The sequence below is a fragment of the Mesoplodon bidens genome, assembly GCF_964165515.1.
Source record: "Mesoplodon bidens genome assembly, chromosome: 8".
Classification (NCBI taxonomy): domain Eukaryota; kingdom Metazoa; phylum Chordata; class Mammalia; order Artiodactyla; family Ziphiidae; genus Mesoplodon; species Mesoplodon bidens.
Window position 1 is genome coordinate 25,098,903 of NC_138165.1, and position 14,703 is coordinate 25,113,605.

Consider the following 14,703-nt stretch of genomic DNA (forward strand, 5'->3'; position numbering starts at 1 on the left):
CATCTCAGAGGAGCAGAGAGTTGCCAACATGTAGATCTGAGGGTCCCCAAAGGCCTTTCCCCAATAGAAATCTCCTTTAGTCTCATAGGATAAGATTCTCTTATCTCAACCATCTCTTTTTAAACATAAATACTTTGGGGATAGGTAACATTCTTAACCATCAGTCCCTCAAAAAGAGTGACTGCATCAAACCTTTTATTTTTTTTTCCTGTCAGTCTTAGAAAGGAGTAAGGGAGTGGAGAGAAAAAAGTTCTATTTCATGGGGCTTCCCTGGTGGCACAATGGTTAAGAACTTGCCTGCCAATGCAGGGGACATGGGTTCGAGCCCTGGTCTGGGAAGGTCCCACATGCTGCGGAGCAACTAAGCCTGCAAGCCACAACTACTGAAGCCTGTGTGCCTAGAGCCCGTGCTCCACAACAAGAGAAGCCACCGTAATGAGAAGCCCGTGCATCACAACAAAGACCCAATGCAGCCAAAAATAAATAATAAATTAATTATTTTTTTAAATAAAGGTCTATTTCATGGAATCTATGATGCTATCAGTCATAAGGGCCACCTATGTTTGGTGTATTTAAAAAAATACTTCCAATTATAATTGGAAGATGTCTTCAATTGTAAGATACCCTTTGATTTCTGAGCTATTAAAATGTGAAAAAATATGCATCTTAGAATAGATGAAATAAGAGTAATTTTATGGCTGACATCAGTGGCTATCAACTACTTATCACTGGTAGAGGAGAGTCTAGATAATGAAACTGTTTCTCACCTTTGAGTTTCAAAGTGCTAAAGATTTGATAGAAAGTAATACTGAAATTTTAAACTACTAAAGGAATTATTATATTGGTTTGTGCTTAAAATCATAGGAACAAAAATGACTCCTAATACTTAATTCTTATCATCTTACAACGTAACTGGAAATCATCAGAAAAATCACAATGCTTATATACATACAATTTGTTTCTTAAAAGATGAGTTTTTCATTCATTTATTCATGGTCTCTATCATCACTGGGTCCTCAGTGGCACTAGCAAGGGCTTGGAAAGGGTTTGGCAAAGTTTTGGGGTGTGATTGTTGAGGGGAGGGTAGAAAAGGAATAATTTTGTAGCCTAAAGATATAGTTATCATTAATAGGAGATGATCTAGAATATGATTCTTTACTGGGACCCTCCTACTACACCTTCCTGTTCTCCTTTATTACTGCTCCACCTCTCACTCTCAGAGGAAGCGGGTGCCATCACACCCAACTCCCTCAATGTCTTGGCAACAGCCCTTCAGCCCACACTGTAACCTTTATTCCTCCAGTTTCAGAGGAAGAGGCACCTACCCTGCTCCCGTGTAAGGTCAACCCTCCGTCTGTGCCCTGGACGCTATTCTCTTCTGATTTTTCAAAGAATTCACTTATACTATGACTGCTTTCTCCTGTTCTCAACTTTAACCAACACACCTCTACTGGCTCCTTCCCATCCATCCACATTTAAGCATCCTCAAGGGTCACATTGTAAAAGTTCTTTGAAATAAATACAAAGTAGTGAGTACAAACAAGTTGAGTGAAATTACAAAACCCAGGCAGAGCTTAGATGAAAGATCCTGACTCCTTCAACTGCAGAAAGCATCTTCCCAGAGAGCCTCTGTGCCCCATATGCTAACTATTCATTCCTTCAAAACAAATATTTGTTAAGCACCTTCCAGGATCGTGGCAGAAAGCTGGAAATGTTTTCATTCACCAGAAAAATAGAACTTGGCTCCAAAATTGCAACTTGAATATATATATTTTTCATGGGTTTCCTAATTAGAAAGTTAGAGAGAGAAGCATGTTTTCTTTGTATCTGGGAAGGAATAACCATAAATAAGGACTGAAATGTTTAGCTGTTTGGATGAAGCCTTTCCACAAAGACTACTTATTCTACTCCTAGTCAATAAGAAACAGAACTGGAAGTATGGTAAGTTTTACAGATTCTTTATATTAAAACATTTGTATACTCAAAACAGACAGCCATATTCTAGTATATGCAAATATTCTATAGTTAAAGATGAATTAATACAGTCTAAAGACCCAATTTCTTAAGAAAAGGACATTTACAATAGCATTGAAAATATGAAATAATTTTCTGATTAAAGATGCACAGGACCTGTACACTAAAAACTACATAACATTGATGAGAGAACTGAAAGAAGGCCTAAATAAAAGGAGAGCTATATTTTGTTCATGGGGTTGAAGACTCAATATTGTTAAGACATCTGTTCTCCCCAAATTGATCTACACATTCAATGCAATCCCAATAAAAAACTCAGCAGGCTGTTTTATAGAAATTGACAAACTGATTCTAAAATACATATGGAAATGCAAAGGATTTAACATAACCAAAAGAATTGAAAAAGAAGAACAAAGTTGGAGGACTACTCTATCTGGTTGTTTTTTTAAAATTTTATTTATTGTTTATTTCTGGCTGCATTCCTGTGCGAGGGCTTTCTCTAGTTGCGGCAAGCAGGGGGCTACTCTTTGTTGTGGTGCACGTGCTTCTCATTGCGGTGACTTCTCTTGTTGCGGGGCACGGTCTCTAGGCGCGTGGGCATCAGTAGTTGCAGCACGTGGGCTCAGTAGTTGTGGCTCTCGGGCTCTAGAGCGCAGGCTCAGTAGTTGTGGCACATGGGCTTAGTTGCTCTGCAGCATGCGGGATCTTCCCGGACCAGGGCTCGAACCTGTGTCCCCTGCATTGGCAGGTGGGTTCTTAACCACTGCTCCACCAGGGAAGTCCCCTCTATCTGGTTTTAAGACTTTGTAAAGCTTCAGTAACCAAGACAGTGAGGTATATTGGCACAAAGATAGACAGATCAATGAAAAAGAATAGAGAGTCCAGAAATAGGCCACATGTATATGAACAAATGATATTTTGACAAAGGTATACAGGTAATTCAGTGGAAAAAGGATAATCTTTCCAAAAAATGGTGCTGGGATGTTTGGATATCCACATGCATGACAGTGAATTGATATATACATATGTCAAAGCTTGTCAAGTTGTACACTTTAAGTATACATAATTCATTGTATGTCATTTATACCTCAATCTAGCTGTTTAAAAAACATTAAGATTTATTTTTGAAAAATCAATGTATAACTTTTCAGATGATGTTGTTAGATGTCTCCCAAATCATAAGTGGAATACCATCTGGGTTAGGATCTCCTACGGATAGATAAACACAACAAGAGAGGAACCCTCTGCTCTGGTAAATTCACACCAGGCTAAGTTAAGATACTGCCATTGGATTATTTTCCTTTAAACTTAAAAAGTTTCTTACTATACTGGATTAGAACTGGTGATCATCAGAACCATCATTTTTGCTAAAAGAATAGATTTTTTTCTCTTATCAGTGTTTTTAAAGAATAGATTTTTAATTTTGAAATGAGAAAAGTAATTCTTCAAAATAAATTCTAATTTTAGAATGACACAATTCATGCAGATATCTTTTTCTATCATCCTTGATAATCTGAGTTGGTACTATTACATTAGGCAAGAAATCCTATTAATGTCTAATTATGCTAGGGAAATTAAATGAGTCCTAGAATCACCCAGAGTAAAATCTTAAGGGCAACATTTTAGCTTTTAGTATATTTTGACAATGTAATAGCTATTAAAATAAAAATTGGGCTTGGTTTAGTGGTTAAGATGTTTGTCATTCAAAAGACGTGAGCTAAATGTCCATCAAGCAATGCATGGATAAACAAAATATGGTATACATTCAAAAGCATATTATTCAGCCTTAAAAAAGAATGAAATTCTGATACCTGCTACAACATGGATGAATTTTGAAAACATGCTAAGTGAAATAAGCCAGACATAAAAGGACAAGTATTATATGATACTACTTACATGAAGTACCTAGAATAGTCAAATTCACAGAGACAAAAAGTAGAATAGTGGTTACTAGGAGATGGGAGGAAGGGGAAATGGGCAGTCAGTGCTAAAAAGTTGCAGTTTGGGAAGATGAAAAAGTCCTAGTGATCAATAGTGGTGATGGTTGCACAACAATGTGAATGTACTTAATGCCACTGAATTGTACACTTAAAATGGTTAAAATGGTAAATTTTAGGTTGTATATATTTTACCACAATAAAAATAAATTACCTTTTTAAAGCCTGGGCTAAGAACCAGTTCTACCACTTAAAAGTTATGAGATCTTGAGCTATACATGTATAGAAGCCAAAAGTTCCTCCTACGCAAATAGGGATAATAATACCTACCTCATAGCCTACCTGAAAGAGTTTTTGTGAGAATTAAATGAGATAAATTATGTAAAGTATTTAAACAGCTTTTTTGGACAAAGTAAAAGTGAAGAAATGATATATACATATGTGTGTGTGTATATATATATATATGTATGTGTATATATATATACATATTTACCTCTCCATCTCTAAGGTCAACAGTTTGTTGAATGAGTGAAGAAAGGAATGAATTGCAGCGCATTTTCCCCCAGTATATTCGAAATGTTAGAACAATGACAACAAAAATGACTATTAATATTTCCATAATGATTTAGAGTTCACAGAGACCTTTCACATACATCACCTTGTCTGAATGTCATAATAACAGAATGATTAGTGCAGATGTGAGACTGCTGTTCTTAACCACCAGGAACCTACAGCAAGGCAGCAATTAGGGTGCTTAGTACAATGGAAGAGTGAAGAAGCAAAGTTAGACTTTAAACTCAGGTTTGGAGCCCAGGATCTTTTCCATAGACACAGTATAAAATGATCAACAGGACGGAAAAATGTGCAGAACGTAAGATGATGTGAAAAGTTGGTAGGTAGTACCATTGTTTGGTACTTTTGCCCCAGATATCCTTCTTTCCCTCTCACCTAAAAATTAGCTACTATGCCTCTGGCAATTAGGGGTTAAAGTGGGACTTCAGTGCACCTGAGATAAGATACCTTTTGATGGTTAGTAAGAGCCAGAAATGGTGGGAAAGAGAGGAATCTGACACTGATAACCCCAGAGCAGGAAGGAGCACTGTCCTACAATTTCATTCCCATCACTGGAAAAAAGCCCTGGGAGGCTGTTCCATTTCTTGGCCAATGAGTTCTCCTATTGCTTAAGTCACTGTCTATACAGGATGGAAGATGGATAAGGAAAAGTTGGAAACAGACAAGGAAATAGAGCTACTGCAAACTGGACCAGATTAGATTTTGACTGTGATTTTTTTCTAGAAGTTAAGAATAGTGACTTAAGCAATCAGTGAGGAAGGTACCAGCCAAGAAATGGGACTATCTTCCTTTATTGCTACAGAGCATGTGGCAGCAATGAAAATGAGACTATGGAGTCTTCTGTGCATTATACTGTCTGTGGCGACTCTTCCTCCATAATTCCCTGGGCTGTCTTTTTGTGTTTGTTTTTTCAGACTAGATTTTTGGAGGTGTTATCTTCTACCTACAAAATACAATTTCTGCCCTTAAATTCTGCACCTGAAGTGTTTACCACATTTTCATTTCCTTTAAAATGTTAGAATTGAGTCATAATAAAGCTGGATAGTCATACAATAACCCTGAAAAGTGCTTGAAGCAAGCCTTACTGAGATGACTTCAACCTCAAACTATATGGCAAGCACACAGTTCTCCCAGTGCCTTCATCATGATAGAGGTGATCTTCCTGTCGTCTCTTTTGTTGGCTGCCTGCCTAAGATGCTCTTCCTGGCTCTAATGAGTGAGGATATAGACACATGTCATTGCTCCTTTCTCTCTACTCCTTTGACCTCGGATAGCATGCAGCCAGATTCTGTCTCCATCGTTACTGCAGAAAGTGCCATCTTTAAAGGAAGATGCCTTTTGCAGTCTTGTAAGAACTCCAGCTGGTCTGGCAAAGGTTGTAACCTATTTCACATCTTCAAGGATTACTCTTTTTTGGGGGTGTCTTTAAAAAGCAACACTCTACAACTACCTGTTTCCTTACGTAAAATTCCCCCATATGCTTTACCCCCATGCTCTAAAACACACTTTTAGGTGGCATAAATACTATAGGTAAGATCTGAAAAGCTCAATGTTAAAAATTATTAAATGTCATTAATTGTACATGGCAAGAATCTTTAAAATACACAGAAACTTCTTGAACAAACATCCGTGTGACACAATATACTTTTAGATCACGTCAGGTTGTTGGTCTACTAGAAGATACTGAGAAATTTTCATATGGATGTGAAATTAGGATGGTTCCTAAGGCTACTGGTGTCTCTGAAAAGAAATATCTGTTCCTAATATTTCGCGTCTAGAGTTTGATCACACGGTAATATAGATGCTACTCTCACTATTTCTGCGTTAAAGAAGCAACTGAGGCATATAGAACCTTGATGACTGATGAGGGTGACAATGTAATGGAGCCTGTAGGTAGCTCAGGACTACCTGGAGGAACGGAGCTCAAGGTAGGAGGGGCTGTGTGCTAATAAGAAAAGTGTCTTAGAGAAGAGATGGGATTCACAAAGTTTGAAGGAGGCAGTAGGTGGCCTAAATAGTAGGTATTTAGAAGGAGATTCTGGAAGAGTACATAGGAAGTATATTAGTTTGGGCTGTGATAACAAAGTACCACAGACTGGGTGGCTTAAACAACAGAAATTAATTTCTTCACAGTTCTGGAGGCTAGAAGTCCAAGATTAAGATATCAGCAGGGTTGGGTTTTTTTCTGAGGGTCTCTCTCCTTGGGTTGTAGGTGGCCATCTTTCTGTGTCTTCGTATGGCCTTCCCTGTTTGTCTGTGTCCTAATCTCTTCTTCTTACATGGACACCAGTCATTTTGGATTAGGGAGCACCCATCTGATCTCAGTTTACCTTAATCACCTCTTTAAAGGCCCTGTCTCCAAAGAGTCAGTTCTGAGGTACTAGAGGTTAGGACTTCAACACATGAATTTGGGAGGAGGGACACATTCATCCCATAACAGACAGCAATCTAGGCAGGGACATGAAGACATGAAAAGTATATGATGATGACTGGGTGTTTGCTGTAGCAGACGTGTAATGTGCTCTTTGGGGAGTGTGGAGAGATGCAGCTGGAGAGGTAGATGGGGCTCACAGGATGAAGGGTCTTGTCTACCAGGCTGTGGAGTTTGGATTTTATCCTGGAGGCTATGAGAAGCCATGGAAAATTTTATTTTATTTTATTTTTTTAAAATTTATTTATTTATTATTTATTTTTGGTTGCATTGGGTCTCGTTGCTGTGCGCGGGCTTTCTCTAGTTGCGGCGAGCCAGGGCTACTCTTCGTTGCGGTGCGCGGGCTTCTCATTGCAGTGGTTTCTCTTGTTGTGGAGCATGGGCTCTAGGTGCATGGGCTTCAGTAGTTGTGGTACACGTGCTCAGTAGTTGTGGCTCGTGGGCTCTAGAGTGCAGGCCCAGTAGTTGTGGATCATGGGCTTAGTTGCTCTGCGGCATGTGGCATCTTCCCGGACCAGGAATCGAACCCGTGTCCCCTGCATTGACAGGTGGGTTCTTAACAACTGCGCCACTGGGGAAGCTCGAAAATTTTAGATTATGGAAATGGCACAACCATATTTGTGTTTTTGGATACTCTGTCTGCACTGGGGATTGGAAAGTGTTTGAAGGCAAGGAAACTAATTAGGAAGTTAAGGGTGAATCCAGAGAGATGAGGAAGCTGGAAGGAGGTTTTCAGGGTGCTATGTAGAGACTTCAGGGGAGGAGATGGTGTGGAAGAACCTGAAGCTGTTATGAGCAAGTGGACAGGATGAGGTCTTGAAGGAAGCCAAGGGCACAAAAGGCACGGAGAAGGCAGTCAGTAAGAAAAGAAGAAAGATGTAAGGATGAGGAAAGATTCAGAGAGCTTAACAGATGGAGGGGCATTAAAGGAGTCCCTGCCTGATGCCTCTGTTTTTGCTTTTGTTTCTGCTTCTGTTAAGAGGATGGTGGATAAAGTCTGGGACTTGAGGAGAATAATAAAGATTTGGAGTGACCACTGTGAATAGAAAGGGAATAAAATAATTTCTGAGCTATACTCAGTGGAGTGCATGGCTTTCACAGGAGTGTGGAAGGGCTGGAGGATAGTAGTCCTGGAACAGAGAAATTGAACGAGGTGAATTTCTGTTTGGATGGCTGAGAGAGTTGATGAGGCCAAAGCCCCAGGCTGAGGGAACTGGGTGGGGACTGGTGAGAGAGCGGCTGATATTTTGGGATCCAGGCCAGGGGAGAAAAAAGGAACCAGGAGAGGCTAGAAGTCTGAAAACTTAGGACGTTTGAGGTAGAGATAAGGCTGAAGAGCTGGTTTAATGAAAGAGAGGACATGTGAAGTGCAGGTGGAAAGGAAGCGGTGGTGAAAACAAAGAGGTTTCTAATGAAAAGTTTCAGGGGAAAGAGAAGCTTTAGGTAGCGACAGGGTCCTGAAGTCAGTGTTAATGAGTGGAGATATGTGCTGAGATTACACAGGAGAGTTTGATATTAGACCCAAAAGGAAAATTTCCTAAAAGTGCTGTCAACATGGCTCTGTTGTTTGGTCTTTTTTAAACTTTGGGCTTGGGGAATATTGGAAACCTCTGTTCCCTAAGGAAGACGAAAGTGAAAAGATAGAGCTCTGAGAAACAAGTACATCTGGGGACCATTAATTATATGTAGAAACAAAAACACCCTCAAAACAAGAAACAGGACAGGAGAGGTAAGCACTCTGCCTTTTTCGATGTTAAATAACTAGCTAGAAAGAATTCTTTGCCTAAATCTTCATAATAAGGCAATTTTATTTGGTTTATAGTTCCCGTAAATCTTGAAACCAGAGAACTTTTATTTAAGTTTTGTTATATAAATCCCCCCTACCCTTGAAAAACAGCTTGAATTCTCTTTTATGTTCTTGTCATCCTCCTGGGGTTATGAGTTTGATTAGTAAAGTGGACCTGTAATTTCTAACTTCACACTCTGCACTTTATCTAACTATTCATTATTTGCCCTAATTTCTCCCTCCAGAAATCAGTTTTCTTTTAGACAGCTTTCTTTTCCAAACTCTCTATAATATTAAAATAAAAACTAAAAAAATGAAAAAGCATTAACCTTGTTCATTTAGGATATTCTATAGGAATCTTTAAAGTGAATAAAGCTGTACACAAATGTTCATAGTATTATTCATAATAGTCAAGAAGTGAAAACCCAATTGTCTATTAACTGATGTATAAATAAATAAAATGTGGTATTATCCGTATAATTATATACGATTTGACCATAAAAAGTAATGAATTACTGATATATGGTACTGCTAAGAAAGAAGCCAGACACAAAGAGCCAATGGGTATATGCTAATGGGTATAGGGTTTCTTTTGGGGGTGATGAAAATATTCTAGAATTAGATTGTGGTAATAGTTGATACATTGTGAATATACTAAAAAACACTGAGTTGTACATCTTAAAAAGGTGAATTTTATGGTATGTGAATTATATCTCAACAAAAAAATAAAGTGAATAAAGCTATTAGAGACTAAAGTAAGGTCTTTATGACACAGTGGACATGCTACATAGAAATAAACCATTTACTACAATTTTCTGCCCCACGGCTAGTTTATTTTGCCTTGCTATACTTGTCTATCACCCTTAAGCTATGAAGTTATCTGATTTAAGATTTTAAAAAACAGAGTCAAACTTAATCTTTTAATCATTTGGTCTTATTTCCTTTTTGTTTGAATTTAAGATTTTTACATGCATTGAACATTTCTTATTTATGCCCATTGTTTAAAAGTCTCATTACACATACTGAACTCTTAGTGGTGAGTCTGAGTCTCTAGTCTGTAAGTCAAACAGCCAGGAGTGGAATCTACCAGTAATAAGTAATATACTACTTGACACACTCTCTTATACTGCTTTGGGAAAATCAGTCAAATAGTAATTGATTGAAATAGCATTTTATAGTTCAAGAAAAGGTGATTGAGTCAAAGGAAATATCATTAATTTGACTTAGAAGCAAGATTAACTTCTTTACCAAGATCATGGCCTCTTTAAGAAAAAAAAAAAACAGGAAAGAGAAAAAAGAAAGAAAAAGAGGGAGGGAAGGAAAGAGAAAAAGGGAGGGGGAACTCGGCAATCTTCTAATGTCTGGCATAACATTCCCCGATGACCTGAATCAGGGTTTGAGGGTGAGAGTGGCAGCGCTTATTCTAGTCAGAGATCTACCTCCACATGTACATGCACTAACATACAAGGAGTCAGAACCCAGACTTCTTGCAATTTACTCTAAACAAGGCAGCGCTAGACTTAACTGTTGTGATAAAATTGGGGGCTAAAATTGAGCCCCGACAGTTCCTCCCCTCCCTGAATGCACATTTTGTTCCTCATCTTTAGAAGTGAAGCGTAGTCATTTCTTAGCTTAGTCATTTCTTAGTCAGATCGGGCTGCCATAGCAAAACTGCACAAACTAACTTATCTCTCATAGTTCTGGAGGCAGGAAGTCCTGAGATCAGGATGGCAGCATGTTTGGGTGCTGGTGAGAGCCCTCTTCCAGGTTGTAGATGGCTGACTTCATGTGGTATCCTCCCCACATGGCAGGAAGAGAGCACTAGCTCTCTGGCCTCTTCTTAGAAGAGCACTAAACTCATTCAGGAGGGCTCCATCCTCATAACCTAGTTACTTCCCAGAGGCCCCACCTCCTAACACCATCACACTGTGGACTAGATTTCAACATATGAATTTTTAGGGGTATGCAAACATTCAGTTCATAACATGGAGTTTATTTCCACTCCCCTTCCATCTGCGCTGGTCTTGTGGCTTGCCCTGCCCAACAGAACAAAACAAGTGGCTTTCCGGGACTTCCAAGCGCTCAGGTTAAGAGAGCTGGCACTTCACCTCCTGCACCTTGGAACCCTGAGCCATCATGTAAGAAGTCCAGACTATCCTGCTGGAGAGATGTCTGCCTCATATGGTGACCCTGGAGGATGAGATATCATGTGGAGACAGAGGCCACAGGAAGAGCACTGAGGGACCAAACATGTGAGTAAAGAAGCATGTGTATGTTATAGATCCAACCACTGTGACTGCAGTCATTTGAAGTCACTAAGTTTGGGGCTGTTTTTTTCTTTTTAATATAACAATAGAAAACTACAACAGAAATTGGAATCTGGAAGTGAGGTGCTATGGTAATAAAAAGCTAAAAACATGTGGCATTGGCTTTGGGACCAGCTGGAGGGCAGAGGCCAGAAGGGCTTTGAGGAAACGTAAATGAAGTTGGAAGGAGGGTGATAACAGTGTTATTGGATACTGGAGAAAAGGCAACCCCTGTTAAGTAGTGGTGGAAAGTCTGGCAACCCTGTTGACTGTAGTAATACATCAATACAAGATAGAAAACATACCTCATGAACTTGTCAGTATGGCTAAGGAGATTTGCAGGCAGAATATTGCAAGTACCAGTTGGTTTCTCTAAGCTGCACACGATGAAACAGGAATATAGAGTCCCAGCCAGGACTTTGCTGGCAAGAATCATATCCAAGGTGCTGCCAGCTAGATGATAGGGCTTCTAAGACTTCTAAGTGCACACCTCTTGGATTTTCTTTGCTAGACAAAAGGACCCCTGAGAATCTTAAAGGCATTGTCCCATAGCACCTGACTCTAAATCCAAGATAGAGGGGGCCTGTCTCACAGAGATTTGAGGGTGTGGCTTTTATTGAATAGAGTGGGTTAAAATTTGATACACTAGAAGCCCTTAAATATTTTAAAAAAGGAATTATATAAGCATGGCCTGAAGGGACAGAGATAGTGGAAAAACAAAAGAGGCCTCTGAGCCCACAACTTCCTCTGGACAAGAAGCAAGCAGAGACTGCTACTCAGTTGCAAACATGGACTGTTTCTTTTTTTTTGGCTGCATTGGGTCTTCATTGCTACACACAGGCTTTCTCTTGTTGAGGCAAGTGGGGGCTACTCTTCATTGCGGTGCACGGGCTTCTCATTGCAGTGGTTTCTCTTGTTGCAGCACATGGGCTCTAGGTGCGCGGGCTTCAGCAGCTGCAGCACATGGGCTCAGTAGTTGAGGCACACGGGCGCTAGAGCATGTGGGCTTCAGTAGTTGCGGCGCATGGGCTCAGTAGTTGTGGCTCGAGGGCTCTAGAGCGCAGGCTCAGTAGTTGTGGTGCATGGGCTTAGCTGTTCCACAGCATGTGGGATCTTCCTGGACCAGGGATCGAACCCGTGTCTCCTGCATTGGCAGGCGGATTCTCAACCACTGCGCCACCAGGGAAGTCCCTGGACCATTTCTTATGGAAAATGAAGAATGACTCCGAGGGCAGAGCCAAGGGCCTAGAGAATCTGATACTCCCAGCACGTGGAACTGGGCCTTAATTAAGGCACATTCTCGGATCTCAGAGTTGTAGGAAATGATAGTATGTGCTTGGCCTAATTTCAGAATTACTATGGTCTGGTGACCGCTATGTACCTCCTATCCCGCCCACCCCTTAAAAAAATTTTTTTTAAATTGAAGTATATTTGATTTACAACATTGTGTTAGTTTCTGGTATACAGCAAAGTGATTCAATTATATACATAGATAAATAGATAATATATATGTACACACATGTACGTACATATTCTTTTTCACATTCTTTTCCATTATGGCTTATTACAGGATTTTGAATATAGTTCCCTGTGCTATACAGTTGCACCTTATTATCTATTTTATGTATAGTATTTTGTATCTGCTAATTCCAAACTCCTAATTTATCCTTCCCCTACCCCCTTTTCCCTTTGGTAACCATAAGTTCGTTTTCTATGTCTGCAAATCTGTTTCTCTTTTGTAAATCAGTTGCTTTGTATTTTTTTTTTTTAGATTCCACATGTAAGTGATATATTTGTCTTTCTCTGTCTGACTTACTTCACTCAGTATGATAATCTCTACGTCCATCCATGTTGCTGCAAATGGCAGTATTTCATCTTTTAATGGCTGAGTAATATTCCATTTTATATATATATACCACATCTTCTTCATCCATTCATCTGTTGATGGACACTTAGGTTGCTTCCATGTCTTGGCTACTGTGAGTAGTGCTGCTATGAACATTGGGGTGCATGTATCTTTTCAAATTAGTTTTCTCTGGATTTACGCCTAGGAGTGGGATTGCTGGATCATATCTATTCCCCTCTTTTTGAATGGAGGTGTCTATTGTGGTTATCCTGTCCCTTTTTCACCATGGTATTGCTGGATGCAGGTGGGACAGATAGTTTTTCTTTTTAGTTCACAGGTCTTTGCAAATAAGGGCTGCACTTGAGAGACCACCCTTGAAGAGCTTCAGTTGCTCCTGGACCTTATTTAACTGACAAAGTCCCAGACTTTGACCTGATGCCATAAAAGTATGAGATTTTCGGAGCTCTGAAGAGTGAGTATATTTTGCACATTGGAAGGATGTGAATTGTTGTGGCCAGAGGGTAGACTAAAGTAGCTAGTTTCCAAAGATTATCCCCCACAAATACTTCTCCTACAAGTATACTTGCCACTCTTCACATTAAGAGATGGAGCTGGGCTTCCCTGGTGGCGCAGTGGCTGAGAGTCCGCCTGCCGATGCAGGGGACATGGGTTCGTGCCCCGGTCCGGGAAGATCCCACATGCTGCGGAGCGGCTAGGCCCGTGAGCCATGGCCGCTGGGCCTGCGCGTCCGGAGCCTGTGCTGCGCAACGGGAGAGGCCACAGCAGTGAGAGGCCCGCGTACCGCAAAAAAAAAAAAAAAAAGAGATGGAGCTTATTTCCCTTTCCTTGAATCTAGACTAGCTTTGACCAGTAGGATGTAGACAAAGTGACATTCTAGGTCTTCTGGAACTAGACCTTAAGAAAACTGACAGCTTCCACTGCCTATTGTTACTGAAATGCTCCCTCTTTGAACCCAGCCGCCATGCTGTGAGATGCCTGAGTGACAGAGAAAGGCCATGTAGAGAAGGACTGAGGTGCCCTAAGCAACAGCCCTGTCTGACTAGCAACAAATGTCAGCCAAATGAGTGAGGCCATTTTGGATCTTCTAGCAATCCCAGTGCCTAGCCTAGCAATTCCACCCAAAGCAGAACTACCCAGATAACCCACAGAAATGTGAGAAATACTAAATATTTGTGTTAAGCCACTAAGTTTTTTTTGTACAGAAGACTATAGTTGAAGGGAACTAATAATATCTGTAGAATGCTTTCATTGTGCCAGGTAACCTGCTTGCTGCTGTACACACCATTTTTGTTAGACCTCATAAAACCTTTGTGAGGAAGATGGTGGTAGGATCAGGAAACTGAGGCTGAGACAAATAAGATGGTCCAAATGACACAGCTAGTAAGCAGTAGTACCAGAATTCAGGTCTAGGTTATCTGGCTCCAAAGCCCGTATTCTTTTTAGTATGCTGTGACACTCAACAATATTTTATAATTAATAGGCAAACCTCAGGTTTAACACAGAGAAAAATATGGTTGGTGATTTTAAACAATATTACTCTGGCAACCTTGTTTATATTAAGTCCTAGCAAATTCTTATTTTATATACCATGCTAATGCATAGAAAGCCAAATCTTTGCTTTATCATAGTCTCAATTAATAGACTTTTATTGAACTTAATTTCCTCTTTTAGCATGTATTATTCAAGTAACAGGGAGATATGTTCCTTGCTTATATTGATAATAAATTTTAATTATATTTCTATGGAAAAATCTTTCATTTTGTTACTTATGGAATTCTTCAATTGGTTTAATGCTGTCAAAAATCTGTTCATTACATTTCACTTTCTTT